This window comes from Podarcis liolepis, assembly GCF_965112155.1.
Source record: "Podarcis liolepis genome assembly, chromosome: 5".
Lineage (NCBI taxonomy): Eukaryota > Metazoa > Chordata > Lepidosauria > Squamata > Lacertidae > Podarcis > Podarcis liolepis.
In genome coordinates, this window is record NC_139556.1 from 48,721,267 (window position 1) to 48,737,287 (window position 16,021).

At 42.4% G+C, this 16,021-nt stretch overlaps 1 protein-coding gene across 1 annotated transcript in view; it reads right to left on the reverse strand.

The window, feature by feature from the left end:
* Positions 1–16,021, reverse strand: part of DMBT1 (deleted in malignant brain tumors 1) — a 152,996-nt gene that overhangs the window by 55,361 nt on the left and 81,614 nt on the right. The gene's annotated exons all lie outside the window — the stretch shown is intronic.

The window sequence follows — 16,021 nt, forward strand, 5'->3', positions numbered from 1 at the left end:
GGTGACTCAGGTGCTTTAGCAAGTGTGTTTTCCAAGTGAATTTCGTTGATCCATTTCTGAACAATGTTGCTGGAGGAATCATGAATTACACACAACTGCATCTTGGGTTTTGATGATATTAAAATGCATTAGGTATCTAAGTGGTTATGTCCCATGACCAAGCACATTTTTATACTAAACTTCAATATTCAGAAATCATTCATTTCTATGTATATTAACAAAGCTACAATTCCATGCTTGTTTAATAATCACTCTGCATTCTCAGGTAACTCAAGGAATCATCACTTTGTGAGGACGCTCGTGGTCTCAGCCCTACAGTTCTCAGGATACACACACACACACACACACACATTACCAAGCACAAACTATGAAGGAAATTGAATTTTATTAATGACAGACTAATTCTAGTTTAATTAAAACTGGAAATTATGGTGGATATTTCCTTTAATCATTCCATTATGTTTCCCAAAGGAGTTTACAAAGATTGAAAAACTAGATTAGCCTAGTCTAGAATACCTGAGCAGATGACACTGGCATCTTCACGATGGTTACAGTTATGTGTTCCCCAACCTGTATGAGAACAATGAAGCAGGGAAGATTCCCTTCCTGTGCACTCCACATTGTCCAGGTGGATGTGGCCTGAGCCTTCACCAAAGTGTGCACTTTCTGGTGCCGAAAGAGCTGGTCCACAACCAATCTCACTGCAGACAACGTGTGCATGATTCAGGCTCCAAATATCATCGCAGACAGTCCCCCAGCTTCTGTCATGATATACTTCAAGGCGACCTTCACATCTGTTCCTTCCATTAACTAACCGCAAGTAATGTTCTTTGGGAGATACAAAAAATAAATGTTATATAAACAAGACAAACTCTGCATCAGAAAACTGGTCAACCCAATGGACACTAAACACAACTGTATCTTGGGTTTTGATTATATAAAAATGCTTGGTGATTCAGCTTCTTCTAGCAATTCCATTACCTGAACTTGCCTTTAAATTTCAAGGTGAATTTCTTAAGTCCATTTCTGAACAATGTTACTGGAGGAATCATGAATTACACAAATTACACAAATACTATGTCCCAGGGCCAAGTATAATCTTGTCTTAAACTTCAGTGTTAGGCAATCAAACACCTGTTAAGTGCCCCAGACAAAAGGGACATCCCATTTTTTTCACACAAGATTGCGGTAACCATTTTGGGCGCTGCACTCTTGCACTGTGCTCCCGCCCAGAAAAAAGAATTTCCCCCCAGGGTGAGAGCAAGGTGTGGGTCACATGACTCACCTGGGAGCACTTCCTGGAAGAAGCACATCCTGGTTTTTGGTCGGAAAACCTTGGGCAGTATGAAATCATTCATATATATACACATATATATTAACAGAACTACAATTCTATGCTGGTTTAACAGTCAATCTCCCTTTCTCGGGTAACTCAGGGAATTATAGCTTTGTAAGGAGACTAGTGGTCTCAGCACTACAGTTCATAGTTTTTTTGGGGGGGCAGGGAAACATGAATGCTCAAAGTGATATGATACTGCTTTAAATGCGCTGTTCAGATTGGTCCAACATCTGAAACTTTGTATACCTCATCAAACATGCACTTTGAAGGAAATAAACTTCTATTAATAATAGACCACCTAATTCAAATTTTAATTAAAACTGGAGATTGTGGTGGAAATTTCTTTAATAATTCTACTATATGTTTCCCAAAGGAGTCTACAAAGATTGGAAGACTGCATTTGATCTATTGGGAAGCTAGATTAGCCCAGCCTAGGAATACCTGAGCAGATGACACTGGCATCTTCATGATGACCACAGTTATGTGTGCCCCAACCTGCGTGAGAACATTGTAGCAGGGAAGATTCGCTTCCTGTGCACTCCACATTGTCCAGGAGGATGCTGCCCGAGCCTTGACCAAAACGGGCACTTCCTGGTGCTGACAGAGCTGGTCCACATCCAAGCTCTCTGCAGACCACATGTGCATCATTCATGCTCCAAAGATCATCACAGACAGTCCCCCAGGTTCTATCATGATATACTTCAAGGCGACCTTCACACCTGTTGCTTCCATTAACCAACCGTAAGAGAGGTCCTTTGGGAGGGAGAGAAACTTTTCAATCTGAAGACTAAATTCTGCATTGTGAAACTGTTCAAAGCCATGGACACTAAACACATATTCATCTTGGGATCTGATAGTATGAAATTACTTTGTGACCCAGCTCCTTCTCGCTTTGCTGTTACTTGGACTTAACCTCAAATTTCAAAAGGATTTTATAAAACCATTTCCAAACAAAGTTTCTGGAGGAATCATGAATTACACAAACTGCATGAGGTATCTAAGGGATTATGTCCATCACCCAAATATAATTTTATATTAACATTCAAAATTATGAGATGTTTTATTTCTATATATTTCAAACTGTTTGGAGAAAATACATTGATCCCAACATTAAATGAATTTCTTGCTGATCCCTACGAACAAGAAATAAAACTTACCATGCAGTTGAAGACGTCTGGTAGCTGTGAAAAATGATAAAAAGTCATTTCCTTTTAGCGCTGATTTTATACACACACACACACACACACACACACACACAAAAAAAAAAAAAACCAACAACCAATAATTAAGTAATTTTTACAGCTGTTGTTATGTAAGGATTTGCTACATTACTTTGGTTGCTGAGGATACTATTAGAATATGCATGATCCATATCAGTTCAATGAAATCTTCCCTGCAATCTGATTTGGTGCCTGATTTGGTCTCATTGGCCTCCAGGAATAGCTTGAGGACAACCACAATCTGGGAGGCAGTGTCCACATCCCCAACCCCGCCTGCTTCTTCCACAATGGCCCACTGCCCTTCACACTGTGGCAAAAATGCCCAGCAACCCTTCTGCAGAAGGGTTTTGAGGAGATCATGGATAGCGAAGGAAGGAGGAAACATGTCACCTAAACCTAGGGCACCCCCCACAATTAGGTGGAATATGTGGGTGATGTGGTGGATGCCCACAAATCCACTTTCATGTGCCATCTTTACCATATTGACTTCCCCATCCACCAATATTTTCCTAATATTTATCATTCTCCACATTTCCACATCAGTTTGCAATGGAAAAAAGGAAAGTTCTTAGGGAAATTCACCACTATTTTCCTGCAAATTTCTAATATGCATGCTTGTATTAAACTTTCCCTAATGCACACATTGTTGCAAAGCAACTTCCCCTAAAATAACACATTTCTGTATGCTGTGTGTGTAATTGCTAATATAGGCATTTCTATGCACACACTTATCTAAGTATATGTATTTTTGTATAAAGTACTTGGCTGGAAAATTGCACTCCACGATTTGGAGAAGTTTGAATATAAAAGGATGGTTGTTTTGGTTTGTGTAGTGTTTTGAAAAGTACAAATTAATTAAGTCAGTCTGGATAGCTTAGTTGGTTGGCGCTGTTAGGATATTTCCGTTCCACCTTAAAAAGGGAGCAGGTTGTTGTGTCACAGTCTGTGTATTTCCTGTTCACAGGAAGTTTCTGTTTGTCTATTGCTTTCGTTTTCTCTCTGCGCCTGAGACATCAAAGCAGGCAGTCATGTTCTTTCTTTGTTCTGACCAACGCTGAATAAACTTGTAAATATGCTCTCCTGAGTGCATCTTTCGCTGTACGAACTCTGCTGATAGAGCGTGCACGAGCTCTGGAATGTGGCAAGCTATTTCTGAGGCTTCATGTCTCTAATTGACTGATAATATATCTACGGGAGATCGATGGATCGTCCAGAGGCGATGTGGAACCATGATGGCCTTTGTCTCCCTGGCAGTATTCCAACAACAGGTTATGGGCCCAGATTCACGGCACTTACAGGAGAGTAAGACTGCGACAGACTGCTGAGGTATATGTGGAAAAGTCAAGGCTTTTTGTTGCCGCGGCAAAGTCTCTTTAAACTCCAGCCGGCTTAATTGGCCTGGGAGCCGCGCCAGAGGCTTCGTGATTTATAAGCTGCCGAGATAAGAAGTTTTTGAAGGCGTAAAGGCTCACGGCTCAAGTAAAACCCTGGAATGGAGTTTTTCCAAAACTCAGATGATGGCACTGAGTGCCCAAAGTTAAATCGGCACAATTATGAGACCTGGGCAAAATGGTGTGAAAGTCTACTACGACAGTTTGGAGTGTGGCATACTGTGTGTGAAGCCCCTCCAGTTCCTCTGACAGATAGATGGAGGGCCCAAGATTCACGGGCCATAGACGTAATTGTCTTGTTCGTCTCTCTGGAGGAAATTGCTACGCTAGCTGGCAATGCGACAGCACGTCAGATGTGGAATGCTTTGAAAGTAGCCCATCTGCCGGTCATCCCAGCCCAGAGTTTGACTGCATCAGAGGTCCTGGCTGTTTCCCAGAATGTGAGTGAATTCAGGGATGCCGAGGGCACCGGTTGCAAGCTGCAGGGGGAGCTGACTGTGATGTCATCCCAGGCAGCATTCCAGCCTCCAGGGGGAGCAAAGGAGTCGGCAGCTGAGTGCTCTGTTTCTCATGGGAGCCAAGGTCATCCTCACAGATACCGGAAGGCCAGAAGTAAACAGAGACAGATGCCTGCAGATGGCCCGAAGCAGAAGGGGGGTGGAAAGCCCATGCCAGTGGAAAACAAGGCTTTGTTTGCTGGCACAGCTTCACCAAAGACTAAAGACAAGTTTGATGGCCAGGAGCAGGGGGGCAACCAGCAAAAGCCCACGCCAGTGGAAAACAAGGTTTTGCTTGCTGGAAAAGCTGCTCCAAAGGCCAAGGCCAGATTTGTTATAGATTCGGGAGCGACCCGCCATTTGGCCAAAGATAAAATCTATTTATTTCCTTCACGCCTCAAGATGGAGAGATCCACCAGGCTGATGGAAAGACGTTGCGAATTGCAGGAGTCGGGAATGTGAGACTAGCAAGTCTGCACACTACCATCAGAGATGTACTTTATGTTCCAGGTGCTGCAGACAATTTGCTCAGTGTCCCACAGCTGACTGGGCATGGCTTTGAGATTTCCTTCAAGAGGAGCGTCTGTGTCATCAGGAAAGTCAAAGAGGACATTTTGCATGCAAAGTTTATAGATGGTTTGTTCTGTATAACTTATGATGACAATGGTGCTGCTGTGTCTAATGTTGATTCTTGTTGTGTTGCACAAACTAACAAAGTTCTTCATGCAGGTTGTATTCACGAGGCACACAGAAGATTTGCTCACATGTCTTGGCAGGCGCTGGCCAAGATGCCTGAGTTGGTTCAGGGTTTGAACATCAAGCCCTGTAAGTTTCACATGAAATGTGTATCTTGTGCAGAGAACAAGGTGAAGGTTGCTCCAAAAGGCAAGGAGTCTAGCAGGCAGGCTTCCAAACCCTACCAGCTAGTCCACGCAGACCTGGTTGGTCCACTTGCGCCGTCTTTGGGTGGAGGAATGTACTTCATGGTTCTAATTGATTCTTTTTCCAGGTATATTCATGTGTTTATGCTCGAGCAGAAATCGCAAGCGTTTCCTAGGTTCAAGGCATTCTGTGCTTGGTTGGAGAATGCTCACAGTAAACGTATCGGCTGTTTGTTTACTGATCGAGGCGGGAAGTTCACTTCTCAGCAGTTTGAAGCTTTCCTGACTGAGAAGGGAATCCAGCATGACCTCTCAACGCCTAGATCGCCATGGCAGAATGGACTTGCTGAGCGAGCAAACCAGACTTTGCTTCAAGGCCTAAAAACCTTGTTGCATGATGCCAATCTCCCTGAGAGGTTTTGGGGGGAGGCTCTGTCCACGTATGTTTACACTTATAATCGCAGACTGTCATCACCTATTGGTTGTACTCCCTATGACAAGATGTTTGGTAAGAAACCTTACGTCAAGCACATGAGAATCTTTGGTTCTGACATGTGGGTACACACCCCACAGATCAACAAGCTTGGGAAGCGTGGAGCACATGGTTTGTTCATGGGGTATAAAAAAGGTTCATACAGGGTATGTGTGATGGCCTGGGATTCCGAGTCTGAGAGCGATCCGGAGGAATCCCAGCCGGCACAGGAGTCCCCGCCTCCAGGGCCGGCTGAACTGGGGCAAGGCCTAGATGCTGAGGAAACTCAAGAGCAGGCACCAGGTGAAACCATTCTGGCCCCAGAGGTGCTGGATGACTCAGTGGCCACAGGTGAGCCTCCTCCAGGGCCCAGTAACCCTTCGGCCTCTCCTGATCTGCAGAGGCTTAGGGCAGAGAGGCGAAGGGAACTGGTTGCCCCCAGGAGGAGTGCTCGCCTTAAGGCCAGAGGAGGCGGGGCTCCTGGGGGTCGGGACCGCCCCTGACCTTAGAAGAGGATAAAAGCCCAGTCAGGCCGGCCCCAGGTTGCGGGAGCAACGTCGTTGTTGGCTACGGACCTACCTGTGTTCTTGATCCCTGCTCGGCTTCCTGTTCCTGACTATCCAGTACTCCGGTTCCCTGCTCGGCCTCCTGTTCCCGACCATCCGGCGTTCCTGTTACCTGCTCCGCCTTCTGTTCCAGCGTTCCTGTTCCCCGCCCGGCTCTCTGCATCGGACCTCGCCCCTCTTCGTGTGGACTCTGCTACACTCACGGTACCTTACCCCCGGGACCAGCACAGTATGGATGACTGACTCTAAGTCCATTAAGTTCACAAAGAGTGTTGAGTACAATCCTAAATGGGGGGGGGAATGTGGGAATTTTCCAGAGTTACCCAGAGGAAGATGAAGGTGATGAGAAAAAAAAGATGATGTTGAGGTAGAAGAGGAAGCTGCTGCTGATGATGATCAGAGTTCGGATTCCAGCTCAGTGGGCGGCGCTGCTGCTGCTGTCAGCGACAGTGATGACACAGCAGACTACAAGAGCGCAAAGGCCTCAGTCAGACCATCTGATGCGTCTGACAATGAACTGGAAGAACCACTGTTCACCATTGGTCACTTTTCTCCTAAGAAGGAGGAGATGAGTCAAGAAGACTTGCGTCTAGTTCGCAGGTCTGAAAGGGCCACGAAAGGCAAACCTCCAAAGAGATTTGCTGATGAGTTTGCTAAGACAGCAACTGCTGTTCTTAGTAGCTCAGAGAAGGTGTGGGAACCTTCAAGCTTCAAAGAGGTTCAGAAGTTAACCTCTAAAGATGCTGAGCCTTGGCTTAATGCCATGAAGGCTGAAGTTGATTCCTTGAATAGGAACCAAACTTGGGAGCTGGTACCGGTAGTCCCAGGAATGAGACTAGTTGGCAGCAAATGGGTCTTCAAGGCCAAGACAGACCAGAATGGCAAAGTTGTCAGACACAAAGCCAGATTGGTTGCCAGAGGTTTTTCACAGGTACCAGGACAGGATTACCACGAGACCTACTCACCCACCGTCAAGTATGAGAGCATTCGGCTAATGCTCAAGATTGCTGAAGAGGAGAAACTGCACGTTTCCCATCATGACATTAATACAGCTTTTTTGTACGGGGTTTTGGGGGAGGAGCTGTATATGCTTCCACCTGATGGGATGCAGATACAGAAGGGAATGGTCTGTAAACTGCGGAAATCCTTATATGGTCTCAAGCAGAGTGCCAGGTGTTGGAACACAAAACTCACTGAGACGTTGCTTTCTCTAGGTTTTCACCAGGGCAAAGCTGATCCATGTGTGTTGGTCAAGGAGGAGGGGCAAAACAAACTGTATTGTTTATGTTTTGTTGATGATCTTCTGATGTTTTGGAAGAATCAGGCTTTGTACCAAAGCACCCTAGCTCAATTGAAGGAGCACTTTGACATGAAGGATCTTGGTGAGGTATCCAACTATCTTTCTCTGCAGGTGGAGAGGGACCAAGCAGGTAATTTTCTGGTACACCAAACACAGAAAATTGCTGATGTATTAACCAGGTTGAATTTGGTTGATGCAAACCCAGCAGACACACCGATGGTGACAGGTTACCAGGTAGATAGTACTGCTGAAGCGTTTTCTGACACTACGCTGTACAGATGCATTCTAGGCAAGTTGAATTTCATTGCTAGATGTTCAAGACCTGACATAGCTGTAAGCACTAACCTGCTTAGCAGACATGCCAACAATCCTACTGTTCAGGATTGGAAAGCTCTGAAGCGCATAGCCTGCTTTTTGAAAGGGTCTTTGCACTACAGGCTGAGGTTCACCAGTCAGAAGACTGGAGGTCTTGAAATCTTTGCAGATGCAAGTTTTGGAAGTGACACCACGGATGGTACAAGCACTTCTGGAGTATGCTACATGTACAACCACTGTCTGTTTGACTGGCTGTGCAAGAAGCAGACGACAGTGAGCCTAAGTTCCTGTGAAGCAGAACTCAATGCTCTGTCATTTTCACTCATGGATTGTGAATGGTTGATGCAACTGTTTAAGGACATCAGAGTTTCTGTGAAATGTCCTATACAAGTGTATCAAGACAATAGATCCTGTTTGGCTTTGCTGAACTCAGAGAGTTGCAAGCAAAGAACCAAGTACTTGCAGATTAAGCTACATCGTGCAAGAGAGTGTATTCAGAAAGGACTCATACAGGTGTCCTACATGCCAGGAAATGAAATTCCTGCTGATCTGTTGTCTAAGGTTGTTAACAGAGAACAACTTAAGGTTTACGTACAGAGGTTGCAATTGAGTTGAACCACAGGTACTACAGGTTACACGGAAAGGTGGAGGATGTTAGGATATTTCCGTTCCACCTTAAAAAGGGAGCAGGTTGCTGTGTCACAGCCTGCGTATTTCCTGTTCACAGGAAGTTTCTGTTTGTCTATTGCTTTCGTTTTCTCTCTGCGCCTGAGACATCAAAGCAGGCAGTCATGTTCTTTCTTTGTTCTGACCAACACTGAATAAACTTGTAAATATGCTCTCCTGAGTGCATCTTTCGCTGTACGAACTCTGCTGATAGAGCGTGCACGAGCTCTGGAATGTGGCAAGCTATTTCTGAGGCTTTGTGTCGCTAATTGACTGATACTGTATCTACGGGAGATCGATGGATCGTCCGGAGGCGACGTGGAACCATGATGGCCTTTGTCTCCCTGGCAGTATCCCAACAGGCGCTTGGTGCTGATAATGCCAAGGCTGTGGGTTTGATCCACACATGGGACAGCTGCATAATCCTGCATTGCAGGGGGTTGGATCTGATGAGGTGAGGTTGAATTATTATTATTATTATTTATTAAATGTATATACCACCCTTCATATGAAGATCTCAGGCCGGTTCACAAGATAAAAATACAAGATAAAAGCACAAATCTATAGAACGAAGACATTGAATCCCCTACCCTATGAGAAAATCAAATTGGTGCAGACTTAATCACAACATGAGGATTGATAATTATTTCCTTTGCTGGATCAAGGTATGTTGAACTAATAGTTATCAAGAATGTGAACTTACATGGTCTACTTGGTTCTTTATTGCCTGTAAATAACAAACATGATACACTGTTATATATAGATATAGACATAGACATAGATATAGATATTTAACGCCTTAATCCAGATCAGTCAAAACACATGATTCTTCATCTCTAACCAACAACCTTAGCTTTAAGCACATACTCCTCTGCAAGTAAACTGAAGGGGAGGGGAAAGTGGAATGTATTTAGTTCTCATCACTCTTCCCTCCCTGATGATCAGCGCAGGAAACCTTTCAGATATGGATATGCTCCCAACAGAAAAATAACTGGGACATTAGAAGAAACTGCAAATTTGCTGATACATGGACTTCATCCATGACATCACTGTGTGGGGAATGGCTGCAGTTCAGTGGTAGAGCATCTGCCTTGCTTGCAGAAAATCTGTTTTAATCTCCAGCATCTCCAGGTAGGTCAGGGCAAGTCCACTGTCAGAAACCTTGGGTTGCCACTGCAAGTCAGCATAGACCCTAATGAGCTAGGTGGACCAATCGTCTGACTTGGTATAAGGCAGCTTCCTATGTTCCTATGGACACCTGTCACTTAACCTGAGGATATTTCACTTAGATATAAGCAAGAAAAAAAAATGAAAATATTACTCTCATCTGAATCATAAATGCTAAAATTAGAAAGAAGCATTGATTCCTTTAAAACTGATCTCCAGTCATTCAGACATTAAACTTACATATGTGCATAAAACCATCTTTTTAAAAAGGAAAAAAGAAGAGTATACCTGTGCAGATGACACCAGCATCTTCTACATGGACACAATTATGGATTTTCCATCCTCTGTGGGAGCACTGCTCAAGAGAAGTTTCATTTCCTCTGCATTGCACATCATCCAGGAGAATATTTCCAGAGCCTTGGCCAAAATGTGCGTTTGTTGTAGCTAACAGAGCCCGGCCACACAGAGCTTGTCCGCAGACCACATGTGCATCATTTATGTCCCAACCATCATCACAGACGCTCCCCCAACTTCCTCTGTGGTATACTTCAAGACGGCCTTCACATCTGTTGGTTCCATTGACCAGTCTCAATACAGCATCTTTGAACCATAAATTAACTTTGTTTTAGAAGCTATGCTTTCTGATCTCAAGGAGAAAAATATTTCTTATCCTAGTTGCATTTCACTGCCAGGCCCTAAAGAATCATAAACTCTCTGGAAAAATATAGATATAAACTAAACTATTAATTTACAGTTAATTTACAGGTACTATACTAATGTACATTTTCAGAAGGGTGTGTTGCACACAGTGGGTTGGATTCTAGACTTACCTATCTTACTTGGAATGCGAAATGAAGAGAACTTAAATTAGTCATAGTTGGATTAGTTCCTATTGATTTGAATTGTCTACGTTGACTATGTTTGGTTAAAACCCTCTCTTTTGTACAGCTCCTAAATTTGCAGACAACTTGTATTAGTGATCATTGTTAATTTTTCAGAATTAACATCCTACTTAATTTTGAAGAAGTTAGGTGTTGGAGATAAAAAGATATACAGATATATATCTGTGGAAACTATGAAATATCATACACCCTGTTGTTGTTGTTTAGTCGTTTAGTCATGTCTGACTCTTTGTGGCCCCATGGACCAGAGCACGCCATCATACACCCTAGCTATCAATTTCTTTTAGATAGGCGAATATCTTCTCTCAACTCGGTTTGCACATGGAAATCGAGTATATCCTATGATTCTGATTCTGCTTATACTCATTGAATGGGTGCTATATCTTGAGGTGTCAGACAAATTGACTGGCTGATTGCAAGTTTGTATCTTTGAAATAAAAAGAGACATACTAAATTCCAAAACAACCCAACTGGTGATTAGTGTAACAGTGGATTTTTTCCAGCCCCCTTCAAACTACGTTCCTCATAACAACTGAATAACTGCTCTTCAGTTTTCAGGAGTAAGATTCAACACAATGCAATGGGGCAGTTTATTGGAAGAGTGGTGGTTATGGAATTCTTTATTATTTTATAATGAATGCTCCCCACATCAAATGGGGGGTGCCGTTTGCATGGTCGTGCACAGCCCCCTGGATCCCATGTGGCTCCTGGCAGTACAGGCTGGCTTCGCCCTCCCCAGGCTGGATAACTGGAGATCTCCACCTACCTCAGCCAATTGCCCAATCCCACCTGGGGAGGCGTTACCAGGGGATTGGCCAGGTAGGGGGAGGGACCACCCTGCCCACACAACAGAGGGTGGATCTTACCTGGGAATCATCAGTTGGCTCCACATTTCCAAAATAATAAAAAATAACCTATCCAAACTTGGGATACTAAGCAACTGATAATGTTTTGATAGACAGAATAAAAGAGACTACACTTAGATATATGTAAGATACATTAACAGGCCAATTGATACACTAATCTAAACCACACATGATAAACAATGTGGATGTGAGAAACACTTATTCCTTTACAACTGATCCCCAGTCATTCAGAAATTAAACAGACATGTAGGAATAAAATGATCCAAATTAAAAAAAGGAAATAAGAATAGTGCACCTGTGCAAATGACTCCAGCAATATCCTGATGGCCACAATTATGAATTTCCCAATTGTGATGGGGGCAATACCCAAAAGAAGTTTCATATCCTCCACACTGCACACCACCAAAGAGAATATTGCCAGAGCCTTGGCCAAAATGGGTGCCTTTTGTAGCTGACAGAGCCCATCCACATCCAATTTGTCTGCAGACAACATGTGCATCATTTATGTCCCAACCATAATCACAGACTGTCCCCCAATTTCCTCTGTGGTATACTTCAAGACGACCTTCACATCTGTTGGTTCCATTGACCAGTCTCAAGGACCCATCTTTGAACAATAAAAAGAGTATCCATTTAGAAATCAGTTTCTGTTCTCAAGAATTTCACAAGGAGAAAACAGATTAGATTGCATAATAAGACTCTAATAAACAAGGCCCTTCCTATCTCTAGGAAGATATAAACTAAAGCAGTGGTGGTTAAGTCATGGTCCATGGACTGCATCCCGCCCTGAAGAGACCTACTTCAATATTTTGCACAGTGTCAAAAAGGAGATTGATTGATATGCATTTTAGGAGAGAGAAAGATTGAATCTTAGTCCATTCAAGTAGATAGTCCAGGTGCCTTGAGGACCAAAAGAGCTGATTTGAGAATGCAAGTGTCTACCCTCCAGGTTCATACTGTCTCCAAAATATATTTATTGTATTGCATCAGGAATGGAAGTTCTTGGATTTATTAGAGTGGATTATGAAAGCATCATATAACCTCACTGTTGTAGCCTCAGAATAATCATACTGGATCTCAGATTGATCTTCATAACCCATTTAAATGAATTGGAAGCACAGAATGAGAATTCTCAGTGATGAAATGTGTTGGATTCTACTCCCCTACACACATTAATGAACACATCACAAATTAAATTTCACTGTCTTCATGGATGTTTTAGGGTGACATAAATTAGTGTGACTCCAAATGCTGCTCTTCTCATGCACTGCCGTACCTTGTCTGCACACAGTGCTACAGCTTGACATAGAGTCACTAAGCGGCATTTCTGAAATGAACTTTCGCAGGTAAAACACATTTATATCCAAGCAGCAGATGCTTCACATAGCCAAGTTCATGAACAAGAATTTGGCTCTCTAGGCTACATCCACATCAAACATTTAAAGCACATTTATGGAACTTTAACAGTCATGATTTCCTAGGAAATCCTATGAAGGTTGGAAGGAATTTAAATGCATGGTGTGGATATGGACAGTCAATAAATGAGAATTCAGGAAACAGATTCATTTAAATCTGTGTTGTGTTGACATTTGCATTCACCAGATGGCTGAAACCAAGGTTGCTGTTAGTCATGGATAGGGAACCTGTAGCTCTCCAGATGTTGTTGGACTACATCTCCCATCATCCCTGACCATTGGCTTTGCTGGCAGGGGCTGTTGAGCACTGAAGTCCAGCAATATGTGGAAGGCCACAGGTTCCTGGTGTAAGTGTTCAACTCTACTAATATTAGGATTTCAACAAGCTTGCTATTGCCATTTCATCTGAAGTGTAGTTTCCATGTAGTTCTTTTTTTTTTTTATAAAATTTTTATTGGTTTTACAACATTTTTAAGAAAAACAAACAAACATTAAAAGTGACAAACATACACGTATAGTTTCAAACATATTTTCATAAACCTCTTTTCTTGGACTTCCCCATACCCCCCCTCTCTGCATCCCAATGTCCGTAGTTCAACTAGCAACTCCCAATTGTTACTTTCCAATCTCTATCCTCTTAGTCCTCTTTTATAATCTAACCTTATATCCCTGTACCCCTTTGTTTCTGGTAACCACGGCATTTTAGCATTCATTAAGTTTATAGTAGTCCTTAAGATAACTTTTAAATTTTCTCCATTCTTCTTCCACCGTCTCTTTTCGTTGGTCACGGATTCTGCCTGTCATCTCGGCCAGTGTCATATAGTCCATCACTTTCATCTGCCATTCTTCCAAAGTGGGTAAATCTTGTGTCTTCCAATATTTTGCGATGAGTATTCTTGCTGCTGTTGTGGCATACATAAAAAAAGCTCTATCTTTCTTTGTCACCAATTGGCCGACAATGCCCAAGAGAAAGGCCTCTGGTTTTTTAGGAAAGGTACATTTAAGTACCTTTTTCATTTCATTATAGATCATCTCCCAGAAGGCCTTAATCTTCGGGCATGTCCACCAAAGGTGATAAAAGGTACCTTCAGTCTCTTTACACTTCCAACATTTGTTATCAGGCAAATGATAGATTTTTGCCAGCTTGACTGGGGTCATGTACCACCTGTATACCATTTTCATAATGTTTTCCTTTAAGGCATTACATGCCGTAAATTTTATACCGGTGTTCCATAACCAATCCCAGTCAGCTGACATAATATTATGTCCAACATCCTGAGCCCACTTAATCATTGCCGATTTAACTGTTTCATCCTGTGTATTCCATTTCAACAACAAGTTGTACATTCTAGATAAATTCTTAGTATTGGGTTCTAACAGTTCAGTTTCTAATTTTGATTTTTCCACCTGGAAACCGACTTTCCTGTCCTGTTTAAAAAATTCCATTATTTGGCGGTATTGGAACCAATTTTCTACTTTATGCTTCAATTTCTCCTGACTTTGTAGTTTGAACTTATCTCCATCCTGTTCTAAGATTTCCCAATACTTCGGCCATCCGACCTCCATATTGAGTTTCTTCACTGCTTTAGCCTCCACTGGCGACACCCATCTAGGGGTTTTGTTTTCTAGTAGATCTTTATATCTTATCCAAACATTAAACAATGCTTTTCTGACAATGTGATTTTTAAAGGCACTGTTAACTTTACCATACCAAAGATATGCATGCCAACCAAAAGCGTTATTGAAGCCTTCCAGATCCAAGATGTCCGTGTTCTCGAGGAGCATCCATTCTTTGAGCCAGCAAAAAGCTGCTGCCTCATAGTACAATTTTAGGTCCGGCAGGGCAAAACCCCCTCTTTCCTTAACATCTGTCAATATTTTAAATTTAATTCGGGGCTTTTTGCCCTGCCAGACAAATTTCGAGATATCTTTGTGCCACCTCTTAAAACATTCCATCTTATCAATAATCTGCAAGGTCTGAAACAAAAATAACATTCTAGGCAATACATTCATTTTAATTACTGCAATTCGGCCTAACATTGACAGTTTCAAATTTGACCATATTTCTAAATCTTTTTTAATTTCTGACCAGCATTTTTCATAGTTGTCCTTATACAAATTCTGATTCTTAGATGTTAAATAAACCCCTAGGTATTTAACCTTCTTGACCACAGTCAAACCTGTTTCCTCTTGAAATTTCTCCTTTTCCATATCTGTTAGGTTTTTCCCTAAAACTTTGGTTTTTTGCTTGTTCAACTTAAATCCAGCTACCTGGCCAAACTGTTGTATTATTTCTAAAACCCTTTTCGTACTAGTGTTTGGCTCTTGCAAAGTCAATACTAGGTCATCTGCGAACGCTCTTAACTTATAATGTTTAGCTCCGACCTGCACACCTTTGACCTGCTGGTCATTTCTTATCATATTCAGCAACACCTCCAGAACTGAAATAAAAAGTAATGGGGAAATCGGGCACCCCTGTCGTGTTCCTTTTTCTATCTTAAGCTCCTCAGTCACAACATTGTTTACAATCAGTTTAGCTTTTTGTTCAGAGTATATTGCAGCCATACCATTCTCAAAGCCCTGACCTACCCCCATCCCATGAAGATTCTTCCTCATAAAACTCCAAGAGATATTATCAAAGGCCTTCTCCGCATCCACAAAGATCAATACTGCCTTGGTGTTTATATTCACCTCTAACTTCTCCAAAATATCTATTACATTCCTTACATTGTCTGCTAGATGTCTTTTAGGGAGAAAGCCTGCTTGGTCTTTATGAATCTTCTCCATCAAAACTCTTTTAAATCTTTTTGCCAAAATGTCTGCAAAAATTTTGTAATCCACATTAAGCAGGGATATTGGGCGGTAGTTCTTGAGTTGGGTCTTTTCAGTCTCTGACTTTGGTATGAGTGAAATATATGCCTCTTTCCACGATTCAGGTGCCTTTTTTCCCTCAAGGATCTCGTTACAAACTTCTCTTAGTGGTTGAGTCAACCATTCCTTCAGCGATTTGTAGTATCTGGAAGT